The following is a 17,210-nucleotide window of genomic DNA, read 5'->3' as shown; positions in this document are numbered from 1 at the left end:
GAGATAAAACAATGAAATATAAATATTTTAACAAACAGAGATGCAGTGGGAGCAAAAAGTGTAATTGGTGTATAACTGAAATTTAACTAGAAAGAAAGAAAACAGGAAAAAAAGAAAATTTTGAAGAAATAATGACAATAATGTCCAAAATTGATGAAAGACTACAAGTCACATATTCAACATAAATAGAAAGAAAATTATACTCAGGTCCATCACTTTAAATAGAAAAGACTAAACTTATGGAGAATATCTTTTAAAAACTACAAAAACAGGTAAAATTTACTGCTTTATGTAGCAGAAAGACTAAGAGTAGGAATCACAAGAATAACAACAGAAGTGAATATATATATATATATATATATATATATATATATATATATAAATTCTATTTAGTGAGAGAAAAGATATGCTGATCAGAATAAAAGACAATCAATACTAAGCTGACCTGCACTGAAGAATTCCTTAGGAGTGTTCAGGAGATGAACATAAACACAGAATGAAGAATAGGCTTTTGCAAAAAGAAACAGAGAGGATTGGAAAAGGCAAATACAGGATGCATATAAATACAAATAATAATTGGCTCTATACAATGGCAAGAGTATAAATAAACTTTAAATGGCCTAGGACCCTTGCATTGTATAGGAAACAAATGACTAACTTAAATATAAGACAGGGATTCAGGTTTTAACATATATGGTAGTTACTAGAACACTATACAAAGATTATATAGCTACTAAGTTAATGTGGTTAAAAAAGAATAATAAACTTAGTTAATACAAAATGAAGAAAAAAGAAAATGTAAAAGACACAGGACATATAGAAAACATAAGTTTAAATAATTGAATACAGATTATACAATGAGTTACACAAAATCTAAATAGATTACACATTCCTGTTAAAGACAACGATGTCAAGTAAATAAAAAAAATAACTAACATGCAGCTTAAAAAAAAACACACCTTACAAATATCATAAAATATGTCAAAAAGAAGACAGTATATATAATGTATACATCTATACATATATATCATTCAAATACTAAAAATGAGAAACTTGTGTACCTATACAATAATCAACCAAATTAGACTAGTCAAGAAGTATTGCTAGAGAGAAAGAAAAACAGTAATAAAATGACAATATCTCAAGATATAGCAACTCTAATGTTTTGTGCACATAAAATTTTACCTATTTAAATTTTAAAAATGGCAGAAGCCAAAAGATACGTAAACACATTTACAATTATAGTTAAATATTTTACAGTGCCTCTCTCATAACTAATAAAACACTTTAAAATGGTAACTATTCAAAATATTAAAAAATGATTAATAAATTATAAAATAATTATGCAAATGAAAAGATAAAGATATAGAGAGATACACATATAGGTGTAGATAAAAGAAATACATGGTATGTATCATCAAATGTCAAAGGACTAAATGTATAGTGTATGTAGACTGACTACATTAGAATTATCTAGAAATAATTAACACAAAGTTTTAAAAAATTCTAAATATTTTCAAATTGTGCTGCACATTTCTAAACACTTGTGTGAAATGATATAACATAGCATGTAAGTAGCATATGAATTTAAGGAACAGCATGGAAATATGACATTGGAAATTAGGTAGAATATAGTTATAGTTGTACTTTAAGGAAAACTCTTCAAGGACTTTATATTAAATAATGAAAGTTAGAAAAACCTGTGATTTAAACATCCATCTGGAGTGATATGTGTGTATGTGCATGTATATATTTTATTTTATTTGGCTCATATGCTGAATTACATGAATTTACAGATGCAAAACCGATCTTTTATTTCTGAAATAAACTATGCTCTGCATTGATGTGTTTTTTGTGGATTAAGTTTATGATGATGCAATATATATGCATTTGTCTACATAAGAATGTTAGCTGACACCTGTCATCTCAGCACTTTGGGAGGCCAAGGCAGGCGGATCACCTGAGGTGAGGAGTTCGTGACTAGCCTGGCCAACATGGCAAAACCCCATCTCTACTACAAACACAAAAATTAGCTGGGTGTGGTCGTGGACACCTGTTATCATAGCTGTTTAGGAGGCTGATGCAGGAGAATCGATTGAACCCGGGTGGCAGAGGTTGCAGTGAGATGAGATCATGCCACTGAACTCCAGCCTGGGTGACAGAGCGAAACTCCCTCTTCAAGAAAAAAAAAAAAAAAAAAAGAGTGATCAGTCTGCAATTTTCTTGTCTTTTCACATCAATGTTTTGAAATCAATGTTATGAAGGATGCAAACATTTAAATGATAAACTTGGAAAATCTCTTCCTCTTATCAAATTCTACCAAATAATTAAGACAAAGAGAATATTCTGTCCAGAAATCTTTTCCAAGGTATAGCCTAAAAACGGTGGAATTCCCACATCATTTTTAAAGCTAGAGTTTATGTCTAAAACATAAATGTCAATTATTTAACAATGCATTAGCCTAATGAATTTTGCAATATAAGGAAGATATATATTTCAATGTAAGATGGGTTTAATTACAGAAATTAAAAATTTTATTTAACTTTGGAATTCATTACATTCTACCACATTGAGAAAAATGTAGAAAATAGTTTGATCATTTCAATATATGCAGGAAAAAGATAATGTATATAATTCAAAATCAAGAGTTAACAGCGTAACATGTATTTGAGACTACTAAAGAAACAGCTGTACATTCAAGGAATGCAAGAAAAGTAGAATATACTTTTGGCAAAAGAGTGTAAGAAGCATGGTAATGTGGATTTCTTGCATAAGTTTAGAGGGTTAAAGGATTTTATGTTGGAATCTTGTAAAATAAATTCTATGTGTGAACATACAGTTAAAGGAGTGTTATTCATTTTTTCCATAACTTGATCATTGTAATAAAAGCACAAGTTTTTCTTAGACCATTCATCTGCTCTTTAACAAAAATTTAAAGGATTATAAATGGTCAATAAGAATCGTACCTTATAGTCAGACATAAAAATTGGGTAGATTTGCCTATAAGGTTTTAACAAACACAGGGTTTAAGATTAATAGTACACTAATGTAAAAATGACATTTGGTTTATTTGGTACAAAAATCACACAGGAAGCATTGTCAGATATGAAATGGTGGTTTACATTCTTCAAGTTGTATTTGTACAAATATGTTATGGTATGTGTTCCAAAATTATGGGAAATACCTATACTTCTGATATGACTTAGTGTATGTTATTAATAATTATAATTTTTATGTAAAATTTTTGTGTGCCACGGAAGTAACCAAAATTTCCTAGTCAATTGTGACTTTAACAGAGACTGCCCTAAGGCATTTCATCATCCATCAACAATTGTTGTCTTGTTTTGATCCACTTTAAAAGGTGGTTTATAATCAGCTATAGGACTCTAACAGGTGTTCTTGAATGTAGGTTTCTAATAACTTTGGATTTTGTGACATTAGAATAGAGGAAAATCCTTCAGGACTCTCATGAAGAGTTGAAATGTTCATGAATGTCAAGCAGAACAGGAGTTAACTGCATGTATTGAACTAATAAAAGATTGAAGGATTTTTCATTTTGACTTTTTGCTTAAAATGTTGCTGATCATTTTTTTTTTTTTTTTTCAGAGTCAAGAAAACTTATTCTTTTGAGCTATTGACAGCTTTTGACAATTAAGTATCCTCCTGTGAACAAAAGTTGGAACATATTTGTTTCTCTCTTCCTGATTTATCCAGAATTTGGAAACTCTTTATGAGTATTCTTAACTTATGGCCATATTGTTATTTGCATAATTGCAATAAGATTTTCTTTTTTTCATTTTTGAACATGACACAACTGGAGAAACTAGTTATTTTATCAAGGCTTTGACTGAAATGGTGTGCATTTCTTTAATGAATCTAACTTGACTTACAGAGCCAATAAAAGTCCCTTAAGAAAACTGTCCTCATACTTGTCTGCAGAGGTCTTGTCCAGGGTTCTTGACCTTGGTAAGTAAAGAATGTCACTTTCTGACAGGCTCAGGAGTTCCAAGTTATCTTGGGATCTCAAGAGGAGAGGAATTTACCTAACTCATGGGTATTTGAGGGTACAAAGCCACGATTGGGATCATCTTTAAAAAAGTCTTACCTGAGAATTTTTTATGCAACAAATTTCCATCAAAGTCAATTTAAAAAGTCTATGTGAAAAATAATTATTCTTGCTGCATATTATACAAATAATAAGGCCAAATATAATAAAGCAAGTTGAACTTATGATTTGTCTTTGGTAAAAATGAAAGACTGGAGAGAGAAAAATTATATTTCAAGAATTATGGTATACTTGTTATTAAATTCTAGTCTCATCAGTTGGTTTTGATGTTTCCTTTCAGGCAGTATAGACTAACCCTGCTTATTCCTGTGAACCAATCAGTGATCTCTGGCTGCTGCTCAGAAGAAATAAGAGGGAAAGTAATGTAAAAATCTGGATCAGTATTATTAGGACAAAAATTATATCTTAATACACTACTTTTTCAAAATACAATTGCAAATATTATACAGCCAATATAATACTTAATGGTGAAATATTAAAAACTATTTTTCAAATATGGAGAATAATATAGGGATATAATTTAATCCCACCTGTATTCAACATTGTACTAAAGAGATTGATGTGAATGCAGTCACACAATTAAAATTAATGAAATGTATAAACATCAGAAAATAATTATAAATAAATATCACATTTACATGTATTAATTGTCTAAATTGATCTAGAAATTGAAAGCAATTTCAGTCAAAATTCTATCAAGTTTTTTGGAGAAATTTAAAAACTGTATATACAGTTTAATGGAAATACAGAATACTCATATTCATCACAATCAGGTGGAATAAGAACAAAGTTATAAATTTAACATATTTCAAGACAAAGCTTGCAACATTAATTTGGTACTGGTTCAAGTAGAAGGTAATCAGTAGAAGAGATTAAGGAGTCCATCAACAGAATTGATAGCATTTCTTCCTAGAAAAATAATAAAATTGGCTTTTTAGTATTTGCTCCTGGGTAAACTGGATGTCTTCTTAGAAAATATAGAATTTATTTTATATCTAACATTCATGTATATAGATCAATTCTACTCAAATTGTCCCAGGTAAAGAAAGAGGAACAATATTCTAGATTATAACATAGAAGAGTATTTTGCTATCTTGTGCGTAGTGAGTATTTTGGAAACAGAATGGATAGCAAATAAAGAGTATTTTATCTTATTATATTAAAGTTAGTCAGTTTTGTTCAACAAAGTACAGTTTTATGAGAGTAAATTTGTAAGCTCAGTATGGGAGAAGGCATTTGCAACATGTATAATGAGCAAAGCCTTAATACATAGTATTTTTTTACCTAAAAATCAATATAAAAACAACAGTTTTTTAAATTAGAAGAACACAAAATTTGAAGGGACACAGGTAAACAACCCACTTCAATATATCAGAAAAATTAATCAAAGAAAAAACAAAGCAAGTTAAAAAAAAAAAACTGTCTTTTATTAAAGAGGTCAATATTTTTCTGCAGTGAGAATTATTTCAGATTTTCCTTATGTGACTCACCTGACTTTGATGTAAAATAATAAATATTTGTAACATATTGTTACAAAAATGATTTTTTAAGAACACTACATTTGTATGATCATTTTCTATGTAGTATCCTAAAGCATAAAGGCAAATTCTCCTCAATATGTCTGTAGGAAAGATGTTCAAGGTTTTATTCACTTTTTTCTTCTCTACTTTGTTTTACTTGAACATATTTTAAAATCCTCAGCATTATCTACAAAGAACTGAAGATATCCCACCCTCGAGAGCATTCTCACTGGCCTATACACCTTTCTTAATATGCACCTGCCAAAAGGCACTACACTTTCTTTATCAAAATGGACAGATTATTCATTTCTCAAGCTAATCCGCCTGATAATTTCCTTGCATGAAACCCCTCTTATAACCTTTTCTCTTGAGTTTTGAATCATACTGTTTCAGGACTTGAATCGTATACACTCATGACTCTAGAGTTTACTTCATGATAGTTATGACCATTATTATGACATAGGTATCTGTACAGTTATTTGTTAAATGTTTGTGTTTTGGTACAAATCCTGAGTCCTTTTGCAACTATTTCAATTCCATAAAAATGCAAATATTTATCCTTAGGATATTTTAGAAACTTTGGGCAAATTTCAGCTGGCCCCCAAAGCAAAAGAGCAAAATGATGCTGCAATTCCCTAGCTTATTCCTTTTCTCCCATTAATAGCCCTGGCAGAAACCTCTAACCCCTGATCAAAACCAATGATTAGTTTAGAAGACAGGATTTTACTGTCTAAGCCTCCTATTCCAGGGGAGAATGAACACACATCCTATCTCCACACATTCTTAGATTTTCTGATTTGGAATATTAATAGTTTGAAGCTAAAATATAATTTTCCTTACAAAATACATTTTTATCCTCAGAAAAAATAGTATTTTTGAGTGTCAGTTACCTTGTTTTCCTTTAGAGACAGGAGAATATAAAAAGTTTTAAAGACTGCATATATTATTTCCTGGTATATATAAACATTCAAGAGTTTTTTATTAAACAGTTGCACATTATTTTACCACAAAATACTACTCTCTGTTAAAAATTCCATCAGGCTACCTAAAAATGTGTTCTTTCAGCATTAAAATTGATTTAACACATCAAATTTATTATAAAAATACACTTTTTCTTGGACAGTATTTGAGGCAATCATTGTGCAAAGTGTAAACTGCAAATATACACATATACACATACACATTCAGTATATATAAGAATCAATGATCTGATTGATCATAAGACACTACTTATTTGAGGCACAGTAAAATAAGATTATAAATTATCAAACTAATTATAGAATTGATAATTAAAATAAATACAATTATGGAAATAATGTAGAGTACTTATATGATTAAATATAGAATTAAAAACATTTTGTATCATTCTTATAGCATTGTGTTTACATAAAAATGGTATTTGAATATGTGACATTTATGTACAACATTTTAATAAATTACAGTGTCTTGCTCTTATCACTGCAATACAAGTGTAGAACATTTCTAATACTTTGAAAAAATTTTGCATGCCAACACCATGTCTCACCAGAGGTCCAGGCAACTACTAACCTACTTGTGTCTCCATGTATTTATCTTATTAAACATTTCTTATAATCAAATCATTTACAATGTGATCTTTTGCATCTGGCCTCTTTCAATTTGCATAATATTTGTGAGGTTCATCCATTTTTGTTTATCCACTCTCCAGCTGATGAACTATTTTGACTAATGTTGTCGTAAAACAGTAACTCACGAGAATACTGTTGAATAATGTTGCTGTGAACAATAACTCACAAGATTTCAGGTGATGTATGTTTTAATTTCTATTGAATAGATACGCAGAAGTGGAATTGGTGATTTACATGATATTTTGTTTAAGTGTTTAATCAATTATCAACCTGTTTTCCAGATTTGCTTGACAACTTTGCATCTCTATCAGCAAGTGTAGGATTTTTCATTCTTCCCAACATTTCATATTGCCTGTCTCTTTAATTATTGTCATTTTAATGGGTGTGAAGTGGTATTTAACTGTAATTTTAATTTAAATTTCTATCATGATTTCACATTTTGAGTATTTTTTATATTGAGCATCATTTTATGTGTTTTGGGGCCTCTTTGTGAATATTCATTGGAAAAATCAAAGTGGTTTACCCAGTTTAATTGATTTGTCTTTTTACTAGTGAGATGTAAGAGTTCTTTATATACTCTAGAAAATAATTCCTTATGAGATATATGTACTTGCAAATATTTTACCACGTATTTATAAGTCCTTCTTCATGTATTTTGAAGACACTTTGTTTGGTGCTTAACATATTGTTTTACAGGTTTTTTAAAATAATGCTTATATATTGCTTTACAGATTTTTTATAGATTGTTTTTATCATTGTTATGTTTTTCTTTTTCTTAAGAATTTTTATTTTTCTAAAATATACATTATTGGATATTATTGTATTAATTCTTTTATTTCTTAAAGTTCGCATAATATATCTTTCTTCATCTTTTTATTTTCAACTTTTTCATCTTTGAATTTGAGATGAATTTTATATAAATAGGATATGGTTAGGCCATTTTAGAAAGTCACTTTATCAGTCTACATCTTTTAACTGATTATATACATAATTTTATTGAAGCAACTATTAATATGTTAGCACTTAAGTCAGGAATTTTATTACTTGTTTTTGCTGTTTCTTATTATTCTATTTCTTTTTTATTTGCCAACCTATTGATTACTGAAATTTTGGGAGGATTTCATCTTGCTTTTTGTAATAGTGTTTTTACTTGTAACTCTGACATGGTTTTTATATTGTTTGCCTTTTATATTATAATACATATATGAAATTATAAAAGACTACTCATATCAATAATTTTACCACTTTGAGTGAATTGTGGAAGCCTCATTTCTCTTTAGGTAGAATATGGAGTTTAGAACAATGCTATTATATTTGTATAGTAGGAGTGAATCGTGCCTATAGATAAAATAATATAAAGGTGGGTCAATAGCAAAATTATGTCATATAGATATGTGGGTATGAAAAATAAAGATATTATTATTATTATTATTACTAGATAGCCATTACACAATCAGAAGTGTAGCATGCTTAGGATGTGTTTCAGAGAGTTTATTCTGACAGTGTTTCCATACACGGATTAGAATTTGTCTGGAATGAGTTCATAGAATGTAGTTAAATTACCATCTTAGTTGTGATAGTCCAAAGTAAAATAATAATAATAAAAAAAATCCAAAGATGTCCAAAAAAAGGTGTAAAATTAAAGTTATCAGAGTCTTTAGAAAGTTACACAAATCTCAGTTAATAACTGCTTGAATGTCTGAAGACAAAGAGTGATATATGTTTAGGTTTGGGAGAACAAGTAGAGATGAAGAATACTTTATTTATGAAGTAATTATGGCCGAAATTACACAGTATTTGGAAATGCTTTAGGTATTTTAGGAAAAAAAAAGTTGATGGGAGATAGTTTAAACACAACTGCAAGCTATTCATATGCAGTCAAGATTAGAGACGCTTATGTAATGATATATATGTACAATGTTGCTTCTTGAAAATAGGAAACCACCTAAATAGCTACCGAAAGTATTTGAATAAATAAATTATATTAAATCCATAATTTATCCAATTATGTAGATAATTTGGATTATCTACATAATGTTATGTAGATTATTATTTATGTATATTTATGTAGATTATGTAGAATAACATTATCTACATATGTTATTCTAATGCATTTCAAATATGCATTAGAAAGAAATTAATAGTAGACAGATTGATGGAGAACTCATGTAATTAGAGATGTTATAGTTGTGCCAAAATTTTAGAAAAAAATTATTCATAGAAAAACATACATATGAGTCCACTGATGAGAAGAATTGAGAAGAAAACACTTATATTAGTTACAATAAAGGTGAATATTAGGGTGTTTTAAGAGACGATCAGTTGGAAAGACATTCAAAATTATACCAAATTATTTAAGTGCTGGAATTTTGGTAATTTTATGTATTTTATATGTGTTTTAACATTTTCAAATAAAATATTGTTAAAATATAAAAGATAGCATATTATCATAAAGTAACCTTCACTTTATGTGTTTGCATATTATTATGTAAGAAAATATTAGCAAGACAGTATCAATTTAATATTTTCCAGGATGTAAATAATTGGCTTGTTTAATTCTAATGTTATGGTTCTTGATGCTAGCAATACAGTGATTATATGTATTTGTCTCTGTCCATGAAAAGGGATTGGGAAACATAAAATTTAAATGCTGGAAAAATAAATCCACAAATATTCTATTGTTCTGAATGTTGAATCTTGATTAGAAACATACATTAAGATATTTTGTTAGAATGCTAGTCACTTGCAGAAGAAAAGAAACAAAGCCGTTTTTGTGCAATTATATTATAAATATAAACTCCATTGAGACAATCTAAGTGGGTATCAGCAGAGAATACTGATGTAAAACAGGCACAATGGAATAAGAGAGGATCCTGGAATAATAAAAACGAAAAGGGGCTTGAATAATACATATGAAAAAGGGGCTGGTTTTCATTCATCTATGTGATTATATTGTTTAAAGTTCTTCAAGTGAAGCCATTTGCTTTTTTCACTATAAGACCTTGAAGATGTGGTTACAAACAATAAGAAAACACCCTACAGTGAGATCTGAGTATAATTTCTTCTGACCATATAACAGTCAATGTTAATTTCCTTATGCTTCTTCCGGCATTTAATCCAAATAGGACTTTCTGGAGGGGTGTGATGGCTCACGTCTGTAATGCCAGCACTTTGGGAGGCTGACGTGGGTGGATAGCTTAAGGTCAGGAGTTCAAGACCAGCCTGGCCAACATGGTGAAATCCTGTCTCTACCAAAACATACAAAAATTAGTCAGATGTGGTGGCTCATGCCTATAATCTCAACTACAAGAGAGGCTGAGGTAGGAGAATTGCTTGAATCTGGGATGCAGAGTTGCAGTGGGCAGAGATCACACTACTGAACTCCAGCCTGGGCAACAGAGTGAGGCTCTATCTCAAAAACAACAACAACAACAACAAAAAAAAAAAAAAAAAAAAAAAACAGAAATGAGAAAAAAACAAATAGGACCTCTTATTTTCTTAAACCATGTCAGCTTTTAATTCAACATTGTAACCTGTTGACTTAATAATGTTTGCTTAATAATCTGAGTCTTTTAAAGAACTATATTTTTAAAATATCTATAATCCAGTTTTGGTGCAGAATGTTTAGCAAATTTATTAATACTTAAAAGCCTTGTTTAAAGGTTTACTTGCCACGTCTGTGGTGAAAAGCCATGTTTTCTCTCCACTGGTCTTTAAACTCTGGCTAAAACCAGCCCCTAAGTATAAGTCTGTCTTCCTTCCTGATAATCCTGAGCCAGGCTTCTAATCTCATCATTTCTGTTTCTTCAAGATAGTGTCAAATTGGAAAGATGGCGCACAAGAACCTAATATTATCTTTGTTATTCCCACAGTTGATTGTCTGGTTATGTAAGGTAAGAAAGAATTTTCACAATTCTTCTATTTCAGAATAGGCTTTAATTCTCACTCTTTAACCAATGTAGCCACAAAAGTTCTCAGGACAAGCCACTGTGGTTTAGCCAATAACGTTGATCTCCATCCCTCAGTGCCATACATAGATGGGAGGCCTTGTACTAAAATTTACTTGGAAGAGTTAGGTTACAGTTTGTTATTTTGAAAATATAGAACAAAAAGCTAAGAAAGTTTCTCCATCGTACCAATAAGAAAGTATGGGCAGCTTACCATCATACTGAACCTAAACTTCATGTTGGTTCATCTGACATCTGGGTGGTAATTTTGAGCCTGGGTTACAGGATACAACCCTCTTTTCCTTTAATGAAGTTCATTTTAGAAGGTGTGCCTGAGGGTGCCCCTTGGTCTTCACTCTTGCCAATTGTTTCAACTGGACCATCTTAAATTGCTGGACAACATTCAGTAAATTTAAAATCCAACTGATGATTAGATTAGATGATTCTTTTTCCTGGAAGATCCTAGACCTTTATGAAAATGAACCTTTCCTTTTACAACCATCCTTGAGCTCTAAGAAGATAAGGTGTTTGAAGAGTAACACATTTCTTCAAAACAAAAAGAATGTCTTGCAAAAATAAAAATAAAAAAGTGAAACAAAGAATGACACGCAAGAAGTACGTCAAGACAAAAAAAAAAAATCCCGTTGAATGGATACCAATTTCTTCTTATACACAGATGACCGAGTAGTTCTTCCAGTCAATCCTCACTTAAGTAAAGGAGTATCTGAGCCATTATGAATTTCCCTTTCCACCTATACAGAGAAAGTTGCTATGAACTTTTCCTACTGAACAAACAAAAATACATGCACACATACATAGATGTGTATGTACATATGTATAATAAATACATGCATATCATCTACTTTTGAGTTTCCCTTACATAAACACATTCAACAGTATTCATAGCTCTCAAAATAAAGGAATCCAAGAGAAGTGCTCAAATTATATTTTTTATTATGAAAAGAAACTACCACGTATCAGACTAAAATTCTGAGGAAGATGGTATTTTGGAAAGAACTTACAGAACACAATATATACAGTTGATCCTTGAACAAGTGCAGGATTTAGAGGCACCAGCCTTCTGCACAGTTGAAAATTTGCATATACCATTGACTCCCTCAAAACTTAACTACTAATAATCTATAGTTGACCAGAAGCCTTAGGAATAACATAAATGATTAATACATATTTTGTATGTCCTATGTATTATACCCTGTGTTCTTACAATAAAGTAAGCTAGATTAAAAAAAAGGTGTTACTGAGAAAATCATAAGGAAGATAAAATATACTTACTATTCATTAAATGGAAATGGATCATCGTAAAGGTCTTCATCCTTGCCATTTTCATGTTGCATAAGCTGAGGAGGAGGTAGAGGAGGAGTAGTTTTGTTGTCTTAGAAACAGCAAAAAAGAAGAGGTGGAGGAGGTGAAGGGGGATGCAGGAGAAGCAGGCACACTCAATGTAACTTTTCATTTGTAAGAACATCTGTGTATCAATGGACCCACACATTTAAACCCATGTGGTTTGAGGGACAACTGTGTATTTAAATTGTACTGATGTAAAATGGCATAAATGTGTCCAGAGCAAATAAATGAGTGTGTGAAAAATTATGGTACTAAGACAAAGTTATTATTTTTATCTTATAGGTTTCTACCATCCAAATTCCAGTCTTTCGTAAATTATATGGATAGATGGCCTGAAAAATGAATAATTTTAGTCACTTTCAGAGAATGTATTGATTCATTTCCAAGAAAGGTAAATATAACATACTGAAACTATTACTACCGTTAATAATCAAAATATGTTTTGAAAAAAAATTCACAATCATTTTGAATGAAAAATATTTTATTTAAAAAATCATATGGTCACACTAATTGCACATAAAATATGAGTCAAAATATTAATTTGTTGCTTTTAACAGCCAGCATCAAATTAATATACCATAAAATAGTTATTATTACTCACAGACCTGGAAGTAATATCTTTTGTATGCCTTATACTAGTAAGGCTTTAATATTAGATCTATTTTATATGAACTTACCATTTTCTGCATTAGTATAAGAATTTAATTAATATCAGAAAATTTTTGACAATCTAGAGGGGTCAAAGTAGAGTTATAAAAAGAGCTAGAAAATGAAAGAAAAAGAAAGAAAAGTTCTTGTCTATCTATGATTAAATGATGTTAATAATATTCTAGATTTAGTGCTCATCTTGAAATGCATTGTTATATTTTAAGGATATATTAATTATGCTCCTTTTTCTCTGGGTTACTAACACCATTGTATACTTCAAAGTTACAACGATAAATTATGAAAAAAATTATTTACCTGCTTATTTCAAAATAATATTTATTTTTTTCATGTGAAGTCACATTAGAGCATTATCATTATCAAGGAAATAATCTATAATTCTATCACACTAATACAAGTACTGTAACACAGGCATGCACACATAAAAAGGTTTTGGTCAAAAACTGACCAGATACATGAAAATGGTTCCATAAGATTATAATACTATATATTCCCTGTGCCTTCTATGTGTTTAGATATGTTTGACTACACAAATACTTACCAGTGTGTTACAGTTGCCTACCCTATTCAGCACAGTAACATAGTGTACAAGTTTGTAGCTGAGGATGAGGACCAATAGGCTATACCATATAGGCCAGCTGTATAGTTGGCTATACTATCTAGGTTTGTGTCAGTATATTCTGTTATGTTCACACAAGAACAAAGTTGCCTAATAGTACATTTCTCAGTTAAATGATATATGACTGTAATAATATTGTAGACTCATTTCACACAAATGCATGCACATTTTAGTTGAGGGAGGCTGACACCCCCAAGTGTCAGAGAAGGTATGAAACCACTGAAACTATTTTCCAGTGTTCTACCAGTAATGGATGTATAAAATGATATAAACACTTTTCTCTATTTTCAACACTTAATCATGTATATGTAAGGTGTACAACATTATGTTTTGATATACATGTAGATAGTTAAACGGTTGCTACAGTAAAGCAGATTAACATATATCTTATCCTACATGGTCACTAATATTTTATTTTTTGTGTGGCAAGAGCATCTAAAAATCTACTCTTAGAAAAACTCCTGAGTTCAGTACATTATTATTAACTGTAGTCTTCATGCTGTACATTAGGTCTCTAGACTTGTTCATGCTATATATGCTTTGTCTCCATTGACCTAAATCTCCTCCTTCCCATTTTCTCCCACCCAGTCTTTGTGCCCCTGGTAACACTACTGTTTTATTTTCCATCTTTGCGAATTCATTTTTTTAGATTCCACATAAAAGTGAAATTATGCTGTATTTTTTGTTTCCTGTACCTGCCTTATTTAACTTATCATAATGTCTTCCAGCTTCATCTGTGCTGCGGTAAATGGCAGAATCTCCTTTTTTTTTTTTTTTTTTTTTTTTTTTTTGAGACAGTCTCTCTCTGTCGCCTAGGTTCAAGCAATCTCTGCTCACTGCAACCTCCGCCTCCCGGGTTCAAGTGATTCTCCTGCCTCAGCCTTCTGAATAGGTAGGATTACAGGTGCACATCATCACAACTGGCTATTTTTTTTTTTTTTCATATTTTTAGTAAAGACAGGGTTTCACCATGTTGGTCAGCCTGGTCTCCAACCCCTGACCTCTTTAATCCATTCGCCTCGACCTCTTGATTCATCCGCCTCGGCCTTCCGAAGTGCTGGGATTACAGGTGTGAGCCACTGCGCCTGGCCAGAATCTCCTTTATTAAGGATGAATAATATTCCACTGTATATGTGTACCACAATTTCTTTATCCATTTGTCACGTAGCAGACATTCATGTTTTTGTCCTATCTTGGCTTTTGTGATACACTGAACATGAGAGTGCAGGTATTTTTATGTGGTAGTGATTTATTTTCCTTTGAGTATTGACCAAGAAAATTGATTACTGGGTCATATAACACTTATATTTTTTACTTTCTTTCGGAATTTCCATACTGTTTCCACAGCAGCGATACCAATCTACATTCCCACCAGCAGTGATGTCTACCCAAGTTCTTTGCCTATTTGACTTCTATGAAATATTTATGTATTTTGAATATTAACCCCTTATCAGATAAAAGGTTTGCAAATATTTTCTCTCATTCTGTAGGCTGCCTTTTGTTGGTTACTTTTTTGACTGTGAAGAAGATTTTAACTTAGGGTGGTGCCATTTGTTTATTTTTGCTTTTAAAGCTTGTGTTCTTGGAGATTATATTTTGTAGCTTGAACAAAGTTAAGCACATACCTTTTATTTGTGTTCATCCAGATATTGAAGTGTAATTACATATGCATGAATGCTTGATCAACATTCATCCTCATAAAATGTTTTTTGCAGTTATTTTAACTCAGCCATATTGATACTGATTGATTCTGGAATCCTTGTATTTGTGTCATAACTGTTGAAGTTAGTTTCTACTAATACTGCATCTTTAGTAAAAAATCCAGATTAAAAACAGAAGTTGGAAACCAAAATGCAGTATAAAGGAAATGTGGGGCAGTACGGGGGAGATGGAAACAAATGTATTCATAATTGACTACATGAATAACATTACAGTTATGACAAGCATCAATAGAGCACTTGAACAAGTAAATAGAGGAGTTTGCATAGAGTGTAGCAGATTTCCATAACTTCTATTATCTTCAACAATATTAATTTGGAAAATTGTTGTATATTTGATTAAAGTTTAGCCATTAAATATTTATTGATAAGATACATCAAAATATTTTTAAGGAGACAGCTTTTAAATTTATTTTCTAATGGTATTTTTGTTTCTAAAAATTAAACTAAGAAATTCATTGTAACAAAAAAAAAATACACCAAACACCACCCCCTACACACACTGAAACGCCCCCCACCCCCAACACACACGCACATACACACTGAAAGTCTTACAAAAAGCCATACATTTCAGACAATGGAACAAGTCACAAAGTGCCGTTAGAGGAAGAGGTAAGCTCATATCCTGCAGGGTTAATCAGAGACCTATTCTTACAAAAGAAACTCAAAAGTTGAGCCTTGGAGAATCAGTCAATAGGATTTTGAAAGCTAAGGAAGAAAATAAACAACAATAACAGGTACTCTCAATAGTCTAATAAGGGATATAGGGGTCATATCTCTAGGAAATTGAAATAGTTCAATCTGTTTGGAGGTTTGAATGCATGCAGTACTGCCTGCCTCCATTTGTGGTCAGTATTGGCAGCTTTCACCGTGCAGTTACGACAAGTATCAAGAGAGCCCTTGTTGAAAAAGTAAGTGTGTGAAGGGGTTTTTGTAGTGTGTAACAGATTTCTAGACATCACAATGAAAGAGACCAGAAAAGCAATACAAACAAACAAAAAAAAAGAACCCTTTCCCAAGATATTAATTTCCATAAAATATATTTTCTGTAAGCACACTGTAGACCTTTGCTCTTCCCTTTATTAATTTCCCTTCTGGAGGAGTAGAATAACTAATTATTAAGTTTGGAAAGAAAAGCTGGGCATTCAGTGAACATCTTCACTATTTAATTCACCTCTCTTGGTAGTTGTTGTTTAGTAAAAAATCCAGATTAAAAATAGAATGAAAAAATAGAATTAAAAATAGAGGCCGAGCGCAGTGGCTCATGCCTGTAATCCCAGCACTTTGGGAGGCCGAGGCGGGTGGATCATGAGGTCAGGAGATCGAGACCACGGTGAAACCCCGTCTCTATTAAAAAATACAAAAAATTAGCCGGGTGTGGTGGCGGGGACCTGTAGTCCCAGCTACTCAGGAGGCTGAGGCAGGAGAATGGCATGAACCCGGGAGGCGGAGCTTGCAGTGAGCCGAGCATGCCAGGAAGGTAGGACCTGTCTCCCTGTGGATAAGAATGACTGACTTTCAATAAGTTGTAAATTTTGAATGGGTGATATCTTGAGAATATAGACCCCAGGGGGGCAACAGACATCAGAGAAGTTTGCAGCCACATGCAGGTTTCATCTTCCGATTTCCACTAGGGAATCATAAGAAAGTTTAGGGGCAGATGAAGAGACAGAGAAAGCATTCCTTGTGGTGAAGGACTGGC

Source organism: Macaca nemestrina, chromosome 6 (assembly GCF_043159975.1).
Source record: "Macaca nemestrina isolate mMacNem1 chromosome 6, mMacNem.hap1, whole genome shotgun sequence".
In the NCBI taxonomy this organism is placed as follows: Eukaryota; Metazoa; Chordata; class Mammalia; order Primates; family Cercopithecidae; genus Macaca; species Macaca nemestrina.
The sequence above is the reverse complement of the archived record's forward strand: the minus strand, read 5'-3'. Positions refer to the sequence as shown.